Source organism: Protopterus annectens, chromosome 2.part0, assembly GCF_019279795.1.
Source record: "Protopterus annectens isolate FY-2018-M chromosome 2.part0, PAN1.0, whole genome shotgun sequence".
Lineage (NCBI taxonomy): Eukaryota > Metazoa > Chordata > Ceratodontiformes > Protopteridae > Protopterus > Protopterus annectens.
Window position 1 is genome coordinate 1,861,751,421 of NC_056728.1, and position 23,057 is coordinate 1,861,774,477.

At 41.5% G+C, this 23,057-nt stretch overlaps 1 protein-coding gene across 1 annotated transcript in view; it reads right to left on the reverse strand.

Annotated features, from left to right (window-relative positions):
• Positions 1-19,582, reverse strand: part of CCHR2.PART0H1orf50 (chromosome chr2.part0 C1orf50 homolog) — a 171,409-nt gene extending 151,827 nt beyond the window's left edge. The window contains exon 1 of the mRNA XM_044061891.1: positions 19,425-19,582. The gene's annotated coding sequence lies outside the window, so the exon portion shown is untranslated. The remainder of the gene's footprint in view (positions 1-19,424) is intronic.
• Between the last annotated feature and the right edge of the window lie 3,475 nt (positions 19,583-23,057).

The window sequence follows — 23,057 nt, forward strand, 5'->3', positions numbered from 1 at the left end:
ACCCAATCCACCTACAGCATGTCTTTGGGATGTGGGAGGAAACCAGAGCACCCGGAGGAAACCCGCACGACTACAGGGAGGACATGCAGACTCCGGCACCCCAGGTGAGGATCAAATCGGAGAACCTTTTGCTGTGAGGTGTGATTTGCTCAGAGTTGTATAGCAAGCAAATTCAGGCAGTTAGAATTAAACCCTGGACCACAGGAAACAGCCCATTAGCAGCTCATAGTCCTAATCATCGGTACTAACTGCCACTCATATACTTAATCCTATGTGTTAAATGCGTTAAAAAATAAGAAAATGCTAGAGATGTGCCCACACTGATTTGGAAATACAGCTACTAAAGAAGTCACACTGGGAGGCTGGCCACAGCACAACTCAGAAGTCATGTATGAAATTCAGTCTTTTAAAGCCAAGGAGGAAATAAGTTGTGCCTGAGCATAATACTATATGCATTTGAAATGGTAATATCTAATCAGCTAAGAAAGCTGATGCTTGAAAGAATGATGGTCACATCCTGAAATACTGAAGTGCAAGGAAAGAAATACGGAAACAATGCAGTGGCCCATGATGTCAGCACACCGAAAAATATGTACAAAACTAATGTGTGTGCTTTATGTCATAACAAGAACCCAAGAGAAGTAAAGTTAAACTATAAAATTCCAGATTGAGCATGGAGTAGTGTGTGTAGAGAAACATTTAATTTCAAAGAAGTGACTTTTCATATGTACAGATTGTTCTAGAAACCCTAAAATGATCAAACTTACTGTCCTATAATGTATGTATTCTAGTCCATATTTTTTGTTGGTGCTGTGGTAGCATTGTCGCCTCACAGTAAGACATTGTCCCGTTCGATTCTCAGCTAAAGCGTCTTCTGTGTGGAGACATGCGTGAATGGGTGTACCTTCGTTGAAGGTTGTGCAACAGAGCTGGCAACTCGGTAGGTAAAAATCTACTGCCAATCATTAGTGGACCGGAGTTCCGCTGTGGTGACCCCTAACCGGGAAAAGCCAAAAGATACAACATTCTAGTCCATATTTTCAAGACACTGACTGCCATGATTCTGTCATATTAAATAATGGCCCATAGCATAAGAACAAAGACTTCATACATATGAACAACAGTGGGAGCCTGATAGTACACCCTACCCTCAAATGAATGGATAGGTAGATTCTATCAGATGACAAATTTGAATGAAAACACAGCAAGTTTGGGAATCATCTTCAAGCAACTCTGGAATACTGCAACCATTCACTGCTGGGACTCGATCTCTTAACAATTTAAGCAGCACAACTGTTGATGGGAAGAACTACATTCTTGGTACCATAGTGAGAAACAAATACTTGAAAGGAAATCATGAGACAAGACTTATGATAGGCACTCCAGATGACTGTCAGATCAGAATACAGACAGAAAAGTCAGAATTCAAAAGGTCAACAAACAAAATCAGTAATAATCCAGACAGAAGAACTCGGATAACTTGTAATCAATGGAGATGATGCCACAGCACATACAAGAAACAAACAGAAGGAGTCTAATAAACGTAATAAGCAAAAAGAAGGCAGAACAGAAGAGCACGAAGACATACAGCTGTCATGAAAATGCCCACTTGTCTGAGAAATCAACCATACACAAGTGTCTCAAAATTCAAGTGTAGTATGAAATGCTGTAAAGTGATTTGAGAAGATTTTAGGCTAGTTCACAGAATTCAAAGTGCTTTGATATGACAAAGGCAACTACAAACATGTCTACACATGTCTAGTTCATATAGTTCTACTATATGGTATGTCTCCAAAGACAGAACAACTGCAAATGTGTTTTGAAATGTGACACGAGTTCTTATATACAGCAAATCAATGAAATGCTAGAATAGAAGCAAAGTCGAATTTTACAAATATACTTAATATGCATTAATACAAAAATGTCCGACATAGAATATATTCTTTTTTCTACAAAAAAGGGTTTCAGTATATGGCAGTTATCTTCAAGAGAATGGCAGAACAGGTATTGGGATGCATGTTATCTGGTCACACGGCTAGTAGCATATCCCGAGTGCCTGTCAGCATCCCAGTGAACATTATAAATGTTATAGTTCATTGTAGAGTCTGAAGCAGCTGAGACCAAATAAAGAACCTCTAAATCAGACGTTATGCTCATGTCTCAAAAATAACAAAATGTGGTTGAGAGGGAAGAACTATGCAAGGAGAAGATCTTTAATATAGGAAATTGTTTGTGATGCCAGAGAGAATTGAGAGCCTAATCAGTGGATGAATAACAGAGAAAAATACAATCGTTAAAAAGAATGGGCTACCTTCATGTTTTGGATTGTAGAATTATGCTTTAATCCTTAGATAGGAAACCATAAGAATACGAAAAAGGAAGCAGTGCAGAAGATGGACTATATTACAAGTTTTATTTAACATTTGCTCAGGCTACAAAGTTTTATTTTATTTGGAATAAAGGCAATGTCAAAATGTAAGCTTGATGGAAGTATATAGTTCCTATGGAAATAGTTGACAAAACAGATAAAAGAAAACTGGAGACTAATAACTTTATTAAATATTAACTGCACATTTCAAGCAAAAAGTTTACCAATGAAGCTTAATGTTTTAAAAGAGAAATGGGTGACACCTAAAATAAGAGGTAGTAGTACAGAAAGGGATGCAGGGAGAACTTTATGTCACAAGAATTTATTGACAGGTAATAATAAAAGAAAAAGACTTGTACTGTATACAAATGACAAAAGCATAATACGGTATCAGTAATGAGTGTCCTTTTGGCAGATTAGAAGACATCCAAATGTTCAAGAATAAGACCAATGGAATACATGCGGCTCAGAAGATTAAAGCCCTGTCTGTGCCCCACACTACTCGCATTTGACTAGTGGTAAGAGTGCTGGCATCAATGGGTGAAGGAGGATAAGAATGAACAGTCACAGATGGCTGACTGTAATGGGGGCACAATGATCTGAGTAATCTCTGTACTGCAGGTGGTGTGCTGCTTGGTTAAGAAGCTGACATATGCTCAAACAAACATGCACCTCCCAAAGGCAGCCACAGTGCAGCTCACAAAGCTGATGTGGGAGTAGTGGTGAGTTAGGGCATACCCACTCCCTGGCAGAAGCAAGTCTCCTCACCAGCCACAGACATGAGGCAAGCAGAGGCTGGGCCAGCTAAGGTGGGTCCAGTAGATATCATGACCGAAGAGAGAAGCTAGTAACACCTCATGGTCAGCCGCAGGAAGTTAAAAAAATGAATAAGAATAGCAGAAAATTAAATGAGGATCACTACAATAACTATTTTAGTTCATACTCAAACGTTGGTATCATGGTTCCCTGCCACAATTACAAGACCTTACATTCTGAGCAATACAAGTGTAAAAAATAAACTTGCATAACAGCAAAATGGAAAACTCATTGTTAAGGTCTTAAATCGCTTTTGCAGGGGGGCTATCCACCTGTAATCCTTGATGCAAGGGACACACCACGAAACCTCGTTAAATTTAACTCCAGGGTCACTGTACTTCAAAGAAGGGGGAGTACCATGAGGTACTCCACACATCCTGACTGTGTACATAGTCCCAAATTAAGACACTGTTGCAGAAAAGGTTAGGACCCCAAGTATGGGGGACAAAATTACATTAGAAAGCCGGGTATCCAACTCTCAGTCAAAATTGCTATCCTACTGCTACTGACCGGCCACACGAGCGGTTGCTCAAATAGATATTCTAATAGTGTAACTCTTTTACAATGCATTACATTATCCTGTCAGAATCCTCACCCTGATGTCAATCATTACCCTTAACTGAACACTGGTTGTGCAGGTCTGGGGCTCAAATCTCAGTAAATGCAGTTACTTCTGTTTTCCTGAAACTCTATTTCATTTATAAATATGCTCAAAGTCTTGTGTGCTTGCTGTATATGCCATCCAAATGTACTCTGTACAATATTAAACTGAACAGCAGAAAGCAGATGCTAGAGAATGAATGAAGTCTTTCATAAAAAGCAGTACATCTTCATTTGTATATAGGTGGCCAGAACAGTCTGGGAATTTATATACATAAATAGTTAAAAAAAAAAAAACACTTCACATCTTAAAATATGAAACTTATACTACCCACACATCATCTGCTACCCTGTTTCATGTTAAGACTTTTCTTTAAGTAAATTAAAGTGACTCAGCAGCTAACTTGGGACAGCCATTTAAGTAAAGCAATCAAGACAAATTCTTCACCAGAAGCACAGGAGCTATTTCGTAATGTGGCTGGTTGTTAAATGCTTACCGAATACTAACCCACAAGTGGTTAATTCTGTTTTTATGGCTTAGTATGGCTAGATTTTTAAGGGTCACTGGATTAAACTGGGTCAGCAGAACTGATGACCAAAATACAAGAAAAAGACAGCACAGCGACTGACTTATGACCATCAAAGGACACCTACATAATGGAAAGCCTGGGTATCAGTTGGAATTTTTGACTATGTCTGGACAATTCCCATCAGTATCTCCTACCAGCCTGGTTGACATGACATGAGCATACTGAGACAGTGTAGCAACTGCCTCATGTTTATTGACAGCCCTCTTCTCCTAGCACATAATTATTCTACTTGCGATAAATGCATCTACATCAGTAACCTGGAATCCATGCTCTCTCGTGCCACAGTCAGTACTCCTGACAAAGAGGAGACTGCCAGCATAAACAACACACACATTACATACCCAAGCACAACACACCCCCACCTGTGCAAAGGTCCTCAATAAAAACATACCTAAACAGCAGAGACCTCCAAAACACACACACAAACATTCCACACACAACACCAAACACATTACGTACAGCAGACGACACACCAATGTCTCACAAACACAGCCCATAAGGCAAAACAATAAACCAACACAGCCCACAAGGCATAACACTAAACCAAACATAATAGTAATTGGCAACTCAGTTAAGAGACACATCAATGTCCCCCTCACCAGCCTCAGCAAGGAGAAGGTCACTTCAGTTGTCTGTCTAGTGCCAGAATCCATTGCATCATGCGAGCACAAGTATGACTCTGTCATTGTTCATGTTGGTGTGAATGACTAGAGATGTACATCCCTGGACTATATGAAGACAGACATGATTGAACTCTCAAAGTATATGTCCCAGGCAGGTATGACCCTAGCCCTAAGCAGCATCCTATCTTCACCAAGAATGATACCACAATATCAACAAAAAATAATTGACTTCAACACTTGGCTTAGTTTCTGGTGTCATTCCAAGGGGATCCAATATCTATCTGCCTGGGATGACATGATTGAAAGGCCTTGATGATTTGCCAGAGATGGCCTCCACATCACCCCTGGGATTCCGGATCCTGGCCAAGGCTCCTGACTCCCCCATGTCCCAAAGACAAATCTTCCAACATAAAAGATCTGTCAAAAAGCAAACAGAGGGTCATGCTGCTTAATGCTAGGAGCCTTAACCTGAAAATGCACTCATTGGGGACTCTCCTCGCACTGGAAGATGCCAATGTCTGTGCAGTCATGGAAATTTGGTTCAGGGCTGCAGAGAGCACCCCTGCCTTACCAGGCTATACCTCATTCCACTCATTCGGACCCCAAAATGAGGCTGGGAAGACTAAAGGTGGTGCAGTCTCCATCTTCAATAAGGACAGGCACACCTCCAGACTGGTTTGCCAGCATGACACACTGGAACTACTTGAGGTGCAACTGACAGTTTGCAAGACACCCATCTAAGTTATATCCAGCTATAGACACCCCTCCATGACTCAGGACACCCACTCCTCTTACCTGGAACTACCTGACTCCATCACAGTACCCCCTAACACCCTGATCCTTGGTGACTTCAACTACCCCACCACAGACTGGGTGAACTATTTCTGCACTAATGCACTCACCCAACGATTTCTTGACTTCATCAGTTCTAACGCACTAGATCTGCTCATCACATCAACTACAAGGGGAGATAACATTTTGGACTTGGTTCTCACCAACATGAGCAACTGCTGCACCACTCCCACAGTATGTTCTTCCCTAGTGAGATCAGATCACTGGTCTGTCTCATTCAAAGTTTCTATCCCACCCAACACCCCCCCCCCCCCTCCAAGCAGTAATCAGGCTAAAAACTTCTCAAAAACTGACTACAACCTCCTAAGGGAGGGTATCAGTAGCTTTGCATCACCGTCCACCTCAGATGATGCAGAAAACTATGCTGAACAGTATGCCAATGCAGTATACGAGTACCTGCACAACTGCATGAATTCAGTCATACCCAACAGAACTAAAACCTGCCCCTCAAGGAAAACACAAACCTGTCTGGTGGACATCCTCTATCAACAAGCTTTGCAACAAAAGGAAGACACTGTTGTCCAAGGGTAAAAATGAACACATTCCAAATTGGAAAAACTCCCTCCTTAGTCTCAACAAGCAAATTAGATCACAAGTGAAAACCTCCAAAGCCAATTATAAATTGAAACTAGCCTCCAAAACAAGGGGAAACCACAAAGCCTTCTTCAGCTGCATCAGTAACCTCCACTGTAAAGCCCAGATTTGTTCCGAATTAGTACTTACTGGTATCAGTTACACAATGATCCTGTTGACTTAGCCAACCTGCTAGCGGATAGGTTCAATGCAAACTTCACCCCCCTGTCCCCCCAAAGGCCCTTTCAACATCCCCGATACATGTCCCACACCTCATATCTCTGTAGATCAAGTGTTAAAGGCCCTATCCAAGGCAAAGAACATCGCTTTCATGGGACCTGATAGTATCCCAGACTGTATTCTGCACCATCTCCAGCAAGAACTAGCTTCACCATTAAGCACCATAATCAACCACAGCCTAAGTACATGCTTCATTTTCATTCCAGCAGAGTGGATAACTGCTATTGTCATCCCCTTGCACAAAGGTGTTGCCACTACAGAACCTGGAAACTATCACTCCCCTTAGCTTGACAAGTCTGATCTGTAAAGCCAAGGAGCAATTTATTATGGATCTCATTAACAAGGACATAGGCAATCTCCAAGCACTTGACCTCACCCAGTTCGGATTAATCAAGGGTAGATAGATCTTGCCTGTTGAACCTGGTTGACTTCTTTGAGACCATCACCAAGGCCCTGGATGAGGGAAGGTCAGTACATAGAGCTTACCTTGACTTGGCCAAGGCCTTTGACACAATACCCCACTTGGGTATCATCGATAAGCTAACACAACTTGGAGTAAATCCCTATCTCATCAGGTGGGTGGCCAACTGGCTCACTGACAAGACCCACAAGGTCAAAATAGGTGCCTCCACCTCTGACAGCAGACCTGTCACTAGTGGAGTTCCCCAGGGATCTGTCCTGGGACTCCTAATGTTTGACATCTACTTCTCAGAGGTCCCAACAAAGACGAAATGGCTGCAGCTGAGCAAGTTTCTGGATGACTAAGTTGGGTGCTGTCATTGACTCCCCAAATGATGTTAATATATGGCAAGCAGGTCTCAAAGCAATTAATGACTGGTACAAAGTCATGGCCTCAAGTTAAAATGCAAAAAAATGTATTGTCTACCATTTGGCAAAAACACAACCTCTACTGATTACCACATCAACCCCCTAAGTACACAACCTGTGGTGAGACATCTGGGTACTCAGGTTGACAACAATCTTACATTTGACCATCATGTAGTGGCAGTGGTCAGAAAAGCCTTTTACTTGGTTCATCTCATAAGTAAAGAGACTGCATCCAGAAAAAAAGAGGTTGCTACCTCTCTATACTTCTCCCTCATTAGACTAATAATTGAGTATAACATCCTGTTTGGTATGTACCTCTACAAACATCTGCACCAACTGGAAAGGCCACAGAAATACCTCAAAGAGAATCCATGGCCTCCAAGACCTGTCCTATGTGGACAGGCTCAAATCAGTATCACTCTATTCAGTATCGTACAGATTGCTCAGGGGTGATCTGTGTCCCAAGCTCCCTGATTGTACAAATATCTAGTGAAGTTCTTGGTAAATGGCAAGAAGGAGTTTATCAACCCATTCTTGGGGGAACTCATGATCAAATTCAGAGGTTGGTTAATGATCACAATAGCCCACAGATGGTTCATTCAGGGGTATTTGGAAAATTGTAATGAGAAATTAGCACATTTTTGGGTGCTTTGAAGGAATTCTTGATTGTTTGGGGAAAGAACCCAAGACGGTTTACAAGAAAGGGAGATCTATCAAGAATTTATTGGAAAGTGAGGTTGGTTGTAATTTTGGTTTAGGTTTTAGAAGGAGAGGTACGGTCAAGTGTGGAACTTGTCCTCAGTGTCCTTCCATTTTGGAAGGGGACTCAATTTTGATTAACAATCAAGTATTCAAATTGTATGTTCATTGTAATTGTAACACCAAGGGAATTGTGTACATAGCAAAGTGTAAAACGTGTCCTGGTTTTTACATAGGAAAAACCCAGAGATGGTTCAGGAATAGGGTGTATGAGCACCTATTGGACATACGGAACCTAAAAAAGACCAACGCCTTAACTAAACATGTGGGTCAATTCGATGACCATGAATTTTTGTTTTTTGCCATTGAGCATGTTATTCCAAACCCAAGGGGTGGACCTTGGAAAGATATTTTGGAATTCAAGGAATTGCTTTGTCAAATTAAATTGCAGGCATATTTATCCCTGGGTTAAACTAATGCTGCTCCATTAGCAGTGTTTTAAAGTTAAGGTCATATATAGTGTAAAAATAACAAACACATATAGGTGTATTTTACATTCAGTATGATATTGAACATAATTTTTTATTGTATTTTAATAAGTGAAGGTTAGGATGTTTCTTTAAATGTAAATAGGTATGGTCAGGTGGTGTGTGTTTTTACTATATAAATGTCTTAATTAGTATGATTAACAGATTCTGATGAAGTCTTTTGGCTATAAGCTGGCGAAAGCGCTTAATCTGTGAAATAAAGGCTTTTATTGGTTTGATCCTGGCGTCCTTCTGTGCTTTTCTAGGACCTTCGTTTTTGGTTTAGTTTATGTGGACTGGTTCTTGGTCATGCTGTCTGTGATCTGTGTCTTGCCTACAAGGCAATCTCGGACCCTGCCCTACTATAAATGCTCCATATCCATAAATCTAACTCCTCGCGCATTATCTGCTCAAAAGGTGTGAATCTAATATGCAACATCACCAAAACCTGCTGGAGACAGGCTGGTCTCCCAGAGGCTGCCCTGTCTCAGTAATAGGCTTCCCATACACATCAAGTAGGGTACCTCACTGACCCTCTTCAACGCAACCTTGATGAGTGGATGGGAAACTACAAATCTGTCCCAGGGGTTCCACCTGTGTCCCTCATTGACAGGGGAGACAGGTGTTGACTAAACTCTCGACTAAGTATATAATTCATTTGGAATTATTTCTACGACTCTAGTAGCATTTTGGTGGATTATTGGTCATTTTCAGTGCTACCATCTATCTTTTTTCAAGTTTAAACTCTCGGCTAGGCTTGTAAGGGCCCCAGGGCCATTAGTCTAGTAACCTCCTATGAACCTATATATATATCTATATCTATATACACATACACACATGTATATGGATGTATGCCTGTATGAATGCCTGCTACCAGTAATTAATTTAAGAAAGAAAACAAAAACAGCATTACCAAGTGTGTGTGACCTATGTAATAAACAATACTCCTAAATGGCTTACTTCATGTGGTGGTGACCAAACTCAGATTCTTTGACACAGCCCTTGTAGTGGAGCACAAACCATCATGATTTCATTCATTGCTGTAGCATTTCCTATTTCCTAGCAAATACTACATGCATAGATGCAGTATTTACTAGATTACACAGTAACTGTCTCTTTCTGACACCGCTCACACATAACAGAGTCTTTAGACAATGACACATAATGAAAGTTTTGTACAACCTTGATGTAAGACAGATACGTAGTCTTGAAGTGAAGTGGTCAAGCTGTAATGTAGACCATGCTGTATCCAGGACTGCTGGCAAGCTTCTGAGCCCCGCAAGCCTTTCTGTGTTTGAGGAAAGCCTTCTAGCTTATCAGTGGGAGTGGTAAGCACTAGGTAGCCTGTCTACCACAAGAGGAGTGGTTCTTGGCCCAGAAATTGTAGTTTATTGACCATTTGGACAGTTTGTCCATCTCTTTCAACTTTCTGGTTTAAAAGACCACATCTGTGCTTGTTTTCCATCTTTCCTGTAACTAACCTACTGGGAAGCACAATAAAGCCTTAAACTGATACAAGCCTTCTATCTTACAAGAGAGACTTTGGAGTGATTAAGTATCGGTTTTCTGAACTTTCATGCTGTACTTAACTGTTTTCCACTTAAACGCCGATTTTCCAGCATTTATTGCGATTTAAAAGCTTGTTTTTTTCACATATTGTACTCATTTGACTGCCTGCACTTTTAAAAAGTCATTTTTTGTTTAAATAATTTGTTCAACTCTTGTAGGCTACACACTAAAGTGCAATAGCCTTTTCTGATTGTTTGTAGTCGTTTAAGCGGTTTTAAGTGTATTTTTTACTGTTTTTGCCTTATCTTTTCAAAAAAACAAACAGATTCCTTGTTTCCCGCCTTTCTAAGCTAGTCCAGTTTTCAGGCTAGTGCTGAATTCAGGGCTGTGTTACAACTTTCTGAGTTGCCCACACCTTACTTGGATAGAAGGAAGTTTCGCTGTTCACCTGTGAGAGAGGGGAGCTTTGAGCAGCATATCTGTCCCTAGAGGAGTGGTTCCAGCCCAGAAGTTAGTAGTTTATTGGCCATTTTGGGCTAATTCCTCTCTTTCATATCCCTGCTATAAAAACAGAGTTTGCACGGTTTTGCGAGTCGGGCAGCGCTGGTTAGCTAGGGTTAAATTATTCCCAGCTCCACTAAGTCTCCTCTTCAGTTTTTCCCATGAAACTAGTCTAGCTCTCAACTTAAGTGCTCAAAAAGCAACCTACAGCCCAGCACTTCCTCAACCCTTAATAGCAAGCACTAATATACCCTGACACTTGATTGCCCAGCAGGGCAAGGCTCTTTATTCACCCCTCATCAACCAAGCGCCTAAGCAGCTCACCCTACTATTTAGGCATGATCAAAGGGCAATTTCAGGTGTACTCTCCAGTCCAGCTGGTGAATCTGGGTATCCTGAGGCAATGTTACAACTGCCTCATGTACACAGACAACTCTCTCTTCCTACCACAAAACACTTACATATGCGAGAGATGCAATTATACAGCCAAACTGGAGGCTAAGTCATCTCCACCCAAGACTGGAACAGACAGTCAAGAGGAGGATGTTAACACTTGCACCACACCTCCAGCCACACATAGACCTACTAAACCAGCACTGGCAAAAAAAAAAACACAAATACACAAAATCATACTTGGAGGCTCTAAATAAAAACCTGCAAAAGCATCAGAAACCTCCAAAGCAGACACCCAAACAATCTGCACCTCCCATCACAAACCAAACAGCACATAAAACACAAAATCAGTGTGCCGCACAATCACAGCCCTTAAGGTGAAATAACATACCTAACACACTAGTAATAGATGACTCTATAGTCAGGCACACTGACATCCCACTCATTAGGCTGGACAAGCAGAAGGTTACCATTAGCTGCCTGTCAGGAGCCAGAATCTGCCACATAACACAAGCACTCAGGTCACTCCAGAATGTTGGTGTGAATGACCTGAGACGTACCTCCTTGGACTACATGAAAAGAGACATGGAAGAGCTCTCTGATCATGTAGCCCAGGCTGGTATGACCCTGACCCTGAGTAGCATCCTGCCCTCACCAAGAATGATACCTCAGTATAAAGAAAAAATGATAAATTTCAACAATTGGATAAGCTTTTGGTGTCCTTTAAAGGGGATCCAGTGTCTGTCAGCCTGGAACGACATGCTCGACAAGCCGCGTTGCTTCGCAAGAGATGGCTTGCACCTGTCACCCCTAGGCTTTCAAATACTGGCCAAGGCTCTTGCTGCCCCCATTGTGCCTTTTTTAAGCAAGGCTCAAAAGTCAAACCCACCTCCGTAAACAGCACTATTAACAAAAAACTGAGGGTTATGCTACTCAACACCAGCAGTCGAAATCTCAAAATGCACACACTCAAAGCACTCCTCAGTATGGAGAACGTCGACATCTGTGCAATAACTGAAACCTGGTTCAAGGCTCCAGAGAGCACCCCAGCACTACTGGGCTACAACTCATACCACACGTTTTGGCCACATAACACGGACCGAAACACAAAAGGAGGGGGTGTATCCATATTCATCAAGGATACCTACACCTCCGGGTTAGTGGCACAGCATGATACCTCTGAGATCATCCATGTGCAACTAACATCGGGCAAATCTGCAATGCAAACTGTGGCCTGCTACAGATCACCCTCCATGACCCAGGACCACCACTCCACCTTTCTTGAGACACTGGAAAACATGACGGTCCTACCGAACACCCTGATATTGGGCGATTTCAATTACCCTACCATTAACTGGGAAAACTACTGGAGTACAAACTCCCAGGCCTAGCACTTCCTGGAATTCATCAACTCAAACACCCTGGATCAGCTGGTAAACTTCCCTACCAGAGGTGAAAACATATTGGACCTGGTCATCACCAACATGGGTGACAGGTGTTCCACACCAGAGGTCAACCCGTCACTGATTAGATCAGACAATAAACTAATCACTCTTGATGTCCACACCCCACCACCACCCCAACTAAGGAAACCACAGTAAAAAAATTTTCTAAAGCAAACTTCACCTTACTTAAGACAGAGGAGGCAAGTTTCACAGCACCCACGCTAAAGGATAACGCTGCCCAAGATGCAGAAACCTTTACAAATGCACTCTATGAGCACCTACAAGTATGGATGGATTGTGCCATCCCTAGCAAAACCAAGACTCACTCCTCTAACAGAAGGAAACCAGTCTGATGGACCCCAGCCATAAACACGCTATACAATAGAAGGAGGAAACTAGTTCAGAAAAAAAGCAAATCCCAAGAAGGAAAGACATCCCTGATCAGTATCAGTAAGAAACTAAGGTCCCTCATAAAATCATCCAAGGCTAACTTCGAAAGAAAAATAGCCAAGGATTCAAAAGATAACATAGCTAAAGAAGGCTTTATGGTTAAGAATTTAAGTGGCAACTCGCAGATATACACTGAACTAGTGTAAAATAACACAAAATATACTGAACCTACTGATATTGCCAACATCCTGGCAGACTTCACCCCCCCTCTCGCCCACAAGAATACTGGAAAAGTGTAGTGTCCCGGAAATCACAGACACACAGGTGAAAACACCCCTTTTCAAAAGCCAAAAAAACAGCATCAATGGGGCCAGATGGTGTCCCAAGCTGCATCTTGCATAACTACAGAACGAACTAAGCCCCCACCTAAACACGCTGTTCAACCTCAACCTCTCCACAAGCTACGTGCCCAAAGAATGGCACACAGCAATGGTTATTCCACTCCACAAAGGAGGGGCCACAACTGACCCTGGTAACTATCGCCCCATAAGCCTGACTAGCTTGGTCTGCAAGGCTATGGAGCACATAATCATGGAACTCATTAACAAAGACACTGGGAACCTCCAAACACTTGGCCCGACCCAGTTCGGCTTTGTTAAGGGTAGATCATACCTACTAAACCTGGTTGACTTCTTTGAGACAGTCACCAAGGCCATAGATGAGAGAAAGGTTGTTCACACAGCCTACCTTGACCTCGCCAAGGCTTTCAACACCATTCCCCACTCGGGTTTTACAGAAAAACTCACCAGCCTGAGCATAAACCCCTATGTCACAAGATGGGTTGCCAACTGGCTTACAGACAGAACTCACACGATAGCAGGCTCCAGGTGCGACTCTAAACCAGTCATAAGTAGTGTCCTGCAACGCTCGGTCCTGGGACCCCTACTGTTTGGCATATACTTCTCAGAGGTACATGAAAACACAGGAGGACTATGGCTAACCAAGTTCGCCAATGACTGCAAACTGGGAGCCATAACTGACTCTCTGGCTGACACGGACATCCTCCAAAAGGGCCTTACTGAGACGGACACCTGGTGTCAAAGTCATGGCCTCAAGCTAAATGCCAAAAAATGCATAGTCATCCCATTTGGGAAAAACAAAACACCAACGAATTACCAGATAGGTGGCAGCCCCCTTAATACAGAAGAGGTAATAAGAGATCTGGGGACCCAGGTAGATAGTAATCTCTCCTTTGACAATCATATTGCCAAAGTAGTTAGGAAATCCTTCTATGTGGCCCATCTAATTACTAAAGGGTTCACATCTAGAAATAAAGAGGTTATAGTGCCCCTCTACTAGTCGCTCATCAGACCCATCATAGAGTACAATGTCCCATTTGGGATGTACCTCACAAGACACTTCCAACAGCTGGAAAGACCACAAAAGTACCTCACCAAGAGGATTACTGGCCTCAAACATATGTCCTATGCAGCCAGACTTGAAAAAACTCCGGCTGTACTCAGTAACATATCGCTTACTCAGAGACGATCTCTGCCTGACTTACAAAGCCATGTCCAGCTCAGAACTGATGGACATGCTCCATCTAAAGAAATCCAAGTCACTGTGAGCCACGCACTCTAGTGAGCTAAACCTCGCCACAACAATAAATAGAACATGCTGGAGGGATAAATTCCTGTCACAGAGACTCCCCATGCTTTGGAACGAAATTCCAAACTACATAAGGCAGAGCCTCTCACTAACACTCTTCAACAGAAACCTCGACGAGTGGATGGGTAACAGAAAATACACCCCTGAGATTACTTAATTGGCTCTGCTTGACAGAGGATCAGTTAATTAATCAATGGGGTGGTGAAAGCGGACACACTCTGGCTAGGCTTATAAATACCCTCGGGCAGATAGCCTAGTACCTACCTATGAACCTATGTAGGAAAGGGCCTAGAAGACTACAAGTCTCTTGTCTTGAAATAACTCTTCTCTCAAAAAGTTGCACGAGTTATTGAGATGGCTGTTAATTAACTGAAGGGGCTTTTGTGGGAAATTCCTGACTAAAGCCACGTCAGTTCATTAAGCAACAAGTACTTTGGTTTTAAGAGCACAACTAGATTGTCCCTCTTCTCAGTATCACACAGGCTACTAAGAGACAGTCTCAGTACAGAGCTATGACATACCCAGTCCTAATGGTATCTCAAGTGATCTTTGTTTTGTAACATAAATAGATCATGTTGGACAGACAGGCGTTTATTACAGAGAATACCTCTTCTATGGAACAGTATTCCACTCCACATAAAACAAAGTACTTCTCTTACTTGAATTAAACACAACCTGGACAAACGGATGGGAAACAGAAAATTCATCACCCATATTCCTCATAAATAAAGGCAACAAGTACCTGTCCCAGCATATCCTTGTTCTGCTCGCCACTGGATTAGCACCTGAATGAGGCCATCCAGCAGACAGGATAGGAGAAGGGAAAGTGGAAAGCAGCATCCTGGAGGTGCAGCAGACTGGGAGTCTGCAGCATCCTTCTCTCTACATGCACCAGGCATTTCCATGACCCTCCTTTCTGGCCAGCTGCTAAAACACCATTAGGCTTGGTAGTCAATGAAGCATGGCCCTTCAGGGCATACCTGCCCTCTGTCCGAGGGTAACCACACCTTTCTTGGCCATCCAGCATGCCCAACACGGTGATTATTACAAGCCCTGAGCTCTGCAAAGTCTCAATCTACCCACACTGGCATAAAGCCTCTCCCATCCGACATAGGAGCCACATAATAAGCTTGCGTTCAGAGTTTTATCATTCTATGCCTCCGGCTGGTGAAACAACAGATGTTTACCTTCATGCCACTGATTACTGGATGCCAAACTGCCATTCTGGTGTGCTTCTCCATGTTGTGGCAAATAAAGGATATATGGCTTAGATACCATTTAACAAGCAACTGGATAATTACTTCAACTGCACAGGATTCAGCATATCTGTTTCACACTACATGAAATAGGCTGCTGCAACTTGTAAACAGTAACATAACCTTTTTTTACGCATCTGATCCTTTGATAACCATCAACCCTCTGTCTCAATTGACCAACTACCCTATTCACTCTCCCATGAGATGAGGTAAAAGCTGTGCAGCATATTTATTCCACCCAGGGGTGATGGTCAGATGACAAGAATGGTGCATCACTTGCTATAGGAAATGCAGGTGTTCGTGCTTAAGCCACAACCAATTCCCCTGCATGAATAACTACATAATCCCATGGGCTGCCACATAGAAGGATTCTGTATGGGGCACATCTCTCATTTCCTTAACAGAAAGTACTAGTAGGAGCCAGGCAGTAGTCAATTAGGTGAGCCCCTGCTAGTCATCACTCTTAATCAAGCTAATTATTTCTGCCTAATAAGTACTGCTTGACTAGCCACTGCCTAACCTAACTTAAGAGCATCTCCCTAAATAATTCATCCATAAATTGTCTACTACAGTACTTCCTCTCAAGTGTTTGGCTCTGCACCATATATTGTATCCATAGCTTCACACTGCTAATATAGAATGTTCCTTTGTTTCTTCTCTCACCCAGAAGTAAACAGTAGCACTAATCCTAGGATGAGAAGCAGGCCACAAGCTTTTTGGTGATCACCAGTCTTGTCCCAGATAATGTTGTGGTCTGAAGGCTTGTTGTACCTTTTTTCTGGTCGATGTCTTGAATATCAACCAGAATACTCAGGAAGGTCCCACACAGACACTCACTGCCTTGAGACAGCCATGAATCACTGATCATCTGCACCTTCTCTCACTAGCAGCCAAACAGTAGCACACATTCCAGACTGGATCCTATAAAGCAGTTTTCAGGCTTTCTGGAGATCAGCGGTATCCAGAAAATAATGTCCTTCTGCTGCTTCTCTCACGAGGAGTAAAATATAAATAATTCCAAGCTGGCATCTATGAAACAGTCACCAGACTTTTTGGTGATCAGCAGTCACCAGGAAATAATAACCCTATGCTTCTTCCTTCATCTGGAGAAAAACGAAAACACTAATCCCAAGATGACTATTGCAAGGTGAAATGTGGGCTCTCCAGTGACTGGTGGTCTTGAACCAAAGGTTGCATATTTTAAAGGTAAGATGGAAAAAATGTGTTAATAAAAGTTAGTTAGATATGAAAGAGGGCGTTAATCAAGTTTTAACAGTCTAAGGGGAAGCCACTAATTTTAAAAGAACAAGATGGATTGGATGGGGATGGGCACTCTATATTCTGACTCTACTTGAATTCAGCAGGAGGGCAACTAAACGTAAACACCTTAAAAAGGAAGAGACATCACAAAGTGATAATTTCATGCTTACTGACAACAGCCAATGAAAGAGGAGAGGGAAGGAATTATGCAGCCAAATTAACTTAAGTGGCAGGCAACTAGTGAGGCAGTGAGTTTAAGGACACAATACTACCAGGGTGGGCAAAATCTAACTTCTGTATGACTCACGAGACATAGCTTTAAAACACAGTGTAATGAAAATACACCACATTATACAAAATACAAAGATGGCAATAAAGCAAAATAAATAGCAAGAAAGCAATATAAAGAAAAATAGACTAAACTTTCCATCACAGCAGTCTATGGCAGAATCAGGGTGAACTTTTCCAGTAATTATGTTACTTGTTTTTTTTTTTTCACTTATACCGGTTTCAATTTCCAACTACTGTTTCTGTGAAAGAGGATTTGCCTGCATCTCCCATAGTCATCTACCTTGTAACTTTAAATGATGTCCCCTTTTTTCCATTCATTACTTTCTTAAAAGCTGGCACCCACTTGCAGGCTGTGCATTGCTTTAAAGGTACTTGATTTCTTTCACATTCCCCCTACCTCATTTTCCTTTATCCAAACTGTACATACTAAACTGCCTTAGCCTCCATTTATGTGATTACTGCTGTAAACTGTGCTCTATCTTTGCATGCATTCTTCCAAACTTCACAGCCTTTTCAAAGATGTTGCAGTGATAACATCTTCAGAAGTGAGCACAACACTGTAATATCTTCAGAAGTGAGCACAACACTGTAAATGAGGATGCCTTACCTAATGCCTACAGAAACATGGAACAACTTATTGTTTACTTTTCTACCAAATGTTTTGCTAAAGCTTCTGATTCAATAATCCAGTTACTCAAAAAAATCTATTAGATTTAATAAAATAACTAAAAAAATGAGTAGCTTTAAAACACTTATTTTAAAAACTAGAAATGAGTCACTTGAACTTGTACAGTCTCTGTCTGCCTTTCAAGGTTTAATACAGCTTTGAAGTTCACATCTTCCATTTTTATTCTGGTATACAATAATTTAGTGATATTTATGGCTTGAAAAACTAAATGGTGTAGCCTTGAAGAAACTAATTAAGTATTTAATCTGACTGATTATAACTTGCTCAGTAATAAAAGATAGCAGATTTGAGCCCAGTAGATGTATTAATCTTTATAAAGCACACTGCTTTATTACCAGTTATTAAACTGAGTAAGGCAAGTTGGTCTCCTACATACAGCATCTTTCCAACAACCAGTAATGAAAGCATTCCAAATGATTCTTGGCTACTTCCTCTGTAAATGCATACAGTACTAAATGTGTACTATTACAATGGTCTGCATGACTTTAAGACACCGCACACACATACACACTCCCATTTATTTCATTTTTGGCATGCATACCACTTTCGCATTTACTCCTTCCAGTTATTCCTAAACACGACATAACCACAATATTAATTAACACTACTCTGGTCTGCAATACCAACTGCTAATATGTTCAGGTTGGCTGAAGCCGGATTTGCATTCCCTGGAATGCAGCATCTAGAATATATAAAACTTTTCATGCTGTGCTATTCTGCTTTATCATTCCTGTATCTGAGTGTACTTTGTTTCTCGTAACCTACCCCTACCCATCACCCCCATATTATGCAGTCTAATCATGACAGCCTCTGATCTGCTCTGTGTGCTCTTTTGGTGCTAGGCATACTTTTCAGTTGCCCCTGACTCTGCAGAAAGGCCTTGATTTTGCCTCAGATTTTTGTCCTGTCCCTTGTAAAACTTTTTATTTTTTATGAAAATCACTGAGAATTATAGTCAGCCAATAGTGTTAGGCATTAAAACTACATACTGACAGTCCTTCTGGAAAATGCATGTTGATGCAACGCCTGCTACTCTTTAACTTTCTAGGTGATTTAGGGTAATGTTTACAAATCATTTCTGATTTTTGGCCTTCGTCCTCTCATTACATTCGGTTCTGTATTGAGCAAAGATAACAGCTATGCTGCCAGACCATCGACACACACACACACACACTAACTTTCAGTAAGCACACTGAACCCTTCCATCTATCTGTCTTGCTTCATTTAGTACAGTCAGTTCCACTTTCTTTCAAAGTGAAAGAACAACATTGTTATATGCTCATTCACAAGAGAAATCAAAACTGTACCTGTGTGGCATGTAACACCAAACAGCTGTGCTATAGACCAATTTATAAATTCACAATCCGGGTTTTAACTACCGGCAGGCACACTTGTTAATTTGTATCAGTCTATCAACTACATTGCTTCTCTAAGCACTCTTGCCACATGACTTCCTGTAACACAAATCTCCTCCCAGCTTCTGTGCAGAGTCTGGTATTTACCATAGTACTGAAAGGGGTGTGTATTATATGTTTGCTAGAAATGACACTTGAAGTTAAAGTGTGTAAAGTATGATTATAGTTTAGAGTGATGTACACAAGCATATTTATTTATCTTCTGGTGACACAAATGAACTTGTCCTATAATCTGCTGGAAACTTGATTTATAGGCTAGCATTTAATTTTTGAATATGGCATTGGTATATTCTAGATTACCATGATTTACTGAGCATGTGTCACTAGAGGGAACCCTAATTTAACTTGAACAGTAATACAGTTTGAAAATGCAAAGACAAAATTACTTTTCTTAGAACTGCTTGTTTTTCAAATAAATAATAATTTGCTTTCTGCCTTTGTGCAGAAAGATGAACTACCAAGAAATGTTAGTTACAAGCCCATGGGACTCAGTCAAGCCAAACTAGTTTATACTTTATGCTGTAGTTTTCTGCTTTTCTTTTTCAAAACGTAAGTGTTTCGGTGCTATCCATAACAGGAGTTCATCTGTTATAAAAAAGAAAAAAAAAAATGAAAGAATGGTTTACATTACAATCAGCATGGAAGGAATAAATAAGAGACAGTCAAAATCTGTACAATGTTACTGCTACAAGGTTTAAAAGTTGAACTTTTAACTGTAGAATTTATTTAATATATTGCGGTGGTGGTGCTGCGGTAGTGTTGTCGCCTCATAGTAAGACGCTGTCCGGTTCGATTCTCAGCTAGAGCATCTTCTGCGTGGAGATATGCGTGAATGGGCATACCTTTGTTGAAGGTTATGCATCAGGGCTGGTAACTCGGCATGTAAAAATCAACTACCAATCATTAGCTGACCGGAGTTCCGCTGTGGCAACCCCTAACCGGGAAAAGCCGAAAGACACAAACAAACCAATTTATACCTGACATTGTCATTCTACTTATATTCTATACCATAATTTATTTGGAGTGTTTTTAGTTATTTCTTGTTATATTACTATGTTCACCATATATGTTGTAACCTGTTTACTACATCTTATGTGTGTATTATACTTGCTGTAATGTTTTTGTAAGACTAGATGCCGCAGTTTTTCTCCCCGGGTCTCCGATGAAAATGGACCTGGTCCAGTAGGAATTTCCCAGTTAACAAATGTAAACTAAAATAAATAAATAAAATAAATATGAATATGCTTATTTAGGTCTTGTATATACTTGATTTTACATTTTGAAAACTGGAGCTTGTCAGAACTGTTATGTTTTCATATTGCTTGTATAATAAATGTATATATGTATATATAAACTAATAAGCCAGCACTCTGGTGTGATAAAAAATAAACTTTTATTCCCATGTGCAGATGGAAAAGAAAGAAACAGTAAACCGATTGCTGCTGTTTAAGGTTTGTTTAGTTTTTGCTATTTTGTATGTAAAATTTGCTTAGTTTGTTTCTGTTTCCACTATGTATTGTACTTCATATTATGGAGCTTGTACTATGTAATATTGGAGCTTTTCTCCCGGGCCTCCACTGAAAATAGGCTCTATGAGCCCAGTGGACCTCCCCGGTGATCAAACTGGAAATAAATAAATAAATTTCAGTTATTCAAACTTCGCCAGTATGTGTTACTGTTCTGTGCAATTTTTTTGTATAGGTGTATATAAATATATATATATATATATGTGTGTGTGTGCATGTGTGTCTATGGGTCTACTTTTGTTTATCGAAACTCATTTCGAAAAACAAAAGCACGATCCCAGTTATGCGAAAGTGCACTTCAACAAAAGTGTACTTTTGTGAATACCGGTTCACCAAACCAGTTGTTGTTGTGTTTTTCGGCTTTTCCCGGTTAGGGGTCGCCACAGAGGAACTCCCATCTGCTAATGATTAGCAGTTGATTTTTACGTACCGAGTTGCCAGCCCTGATGCACAACCTTTAACGAAGGAAGGCCCCATTCATGCATGTCTCCACGCAGAAGATGCTCTAGCTGAGAGTCGAACCAGACAGCGTCTTACTGTGAGGCGACAATGCTACAGCAACACCACCACCGCAGGTACAGTGAAATAAAAAAAACACGGCAAAGGAAGTTTTGCAGGGGGGGGAAGCCCCCCTGTACCCCCCACACCCCTGCTACTTCATATATACTAACTCTGAGATCGCACTACAGTGGGGAAAGAGGTATATTCCCTTATCCCCACTGTAGCGTGCTTCGGTGCTGCAGTGTTTCTTTTTTTTTTTATTTTACCAGTTTGGTGAACTGGTATTCAGAGTTTCATAGTTTGGTACTAGGCTATCTGCCCTGGGGCATTTATAAGCCTAGCCATAGTGATGTGGCTTTCGCCACCCCATGTAATGGTACAAAAGTGTACAGAATAGATTTAGAATACTGTGCCTCTGTCTAGTAGTGACACAGTGAAGACCCCCTTACATAATAGAATTAGTTTACTGTGACTCTGGCTAGTAGTGACACAGAGATGACCCCTGGGGTAAACCTATGATCTCCCATCCACTCGTCAAGATTTCTCTTGAAGAGAGTCAGTGAGGGGCTCTGCCTAATATGAACTGGGATTCTGTTCCAGAGTATGGGAAGCCGCTGAGTTATGAATCTGTCTCTCCAGCATGTCCTATTCATATTTGTGCTGAGGTTCAAATCTTTAGCTCTCGTGGTTCTGATGGATTTGGAATTTTTGAGGTGGAGCATGTCCATCAATTCCTGATTGGACATGGCCTTGTACGTCAGGCACAGATCACCTCTGAGTAGGCGGTATGCTACTGAATAGAGTTGGAGTTTCTTTAGTCTGGCAGCATATGACATATGTTGGAGACCCTTGATCCTCTTGGTGAGGTACATTTGGGGTCTCTCTAGCTGTTGCAAGTGCCGGGTGAGGTACATACCAAATGGGGCATTGTACTCAATCATGAGCCTGATGAGGGAGGAGTACAGGGGCACAATGACCTCCTTTGATCTGGGTGTGAATCCCTTCATGATAAGGTGGGCAAGGTAGAAAGTCTTTCTAACCACTTTGGCAACGTGGGTGTCAAATGAGAGGTCACTATCGACTTGGGTCCCCAGGTCTCTGATTACTTTTTCCGTACTCAGTGGGTTACCACCTATGTGATAATTTGTGGGCACTTTGTTTTTCCCAAAGGGGATGACTATACATTTTTTGGCATTTAGTTTAAGGCCATGACTCCGGCACCAGTTGTCCATTTCAGTGAGGCCTTTCTGTAGGATTTATGTGTCAGCTAGTGTATCGACTATGGCGTCTAGTTTGCAGTCATCTGCGAACTTTGTCAGCCACAACCCTCCCATGTTTGCTTTCACATCTGAAAAATAAATGCCGAACAAGAGGGGTCCCAGGACAGAGCCCTGTGGGACACCACTTGTCACTGGCTTTGAGTCTGAAATGGCACCAGTGATTTTGACTTTATGGGTTCTATCCTTTAGCCGGTTTGCCACCCATCTTATGACATATG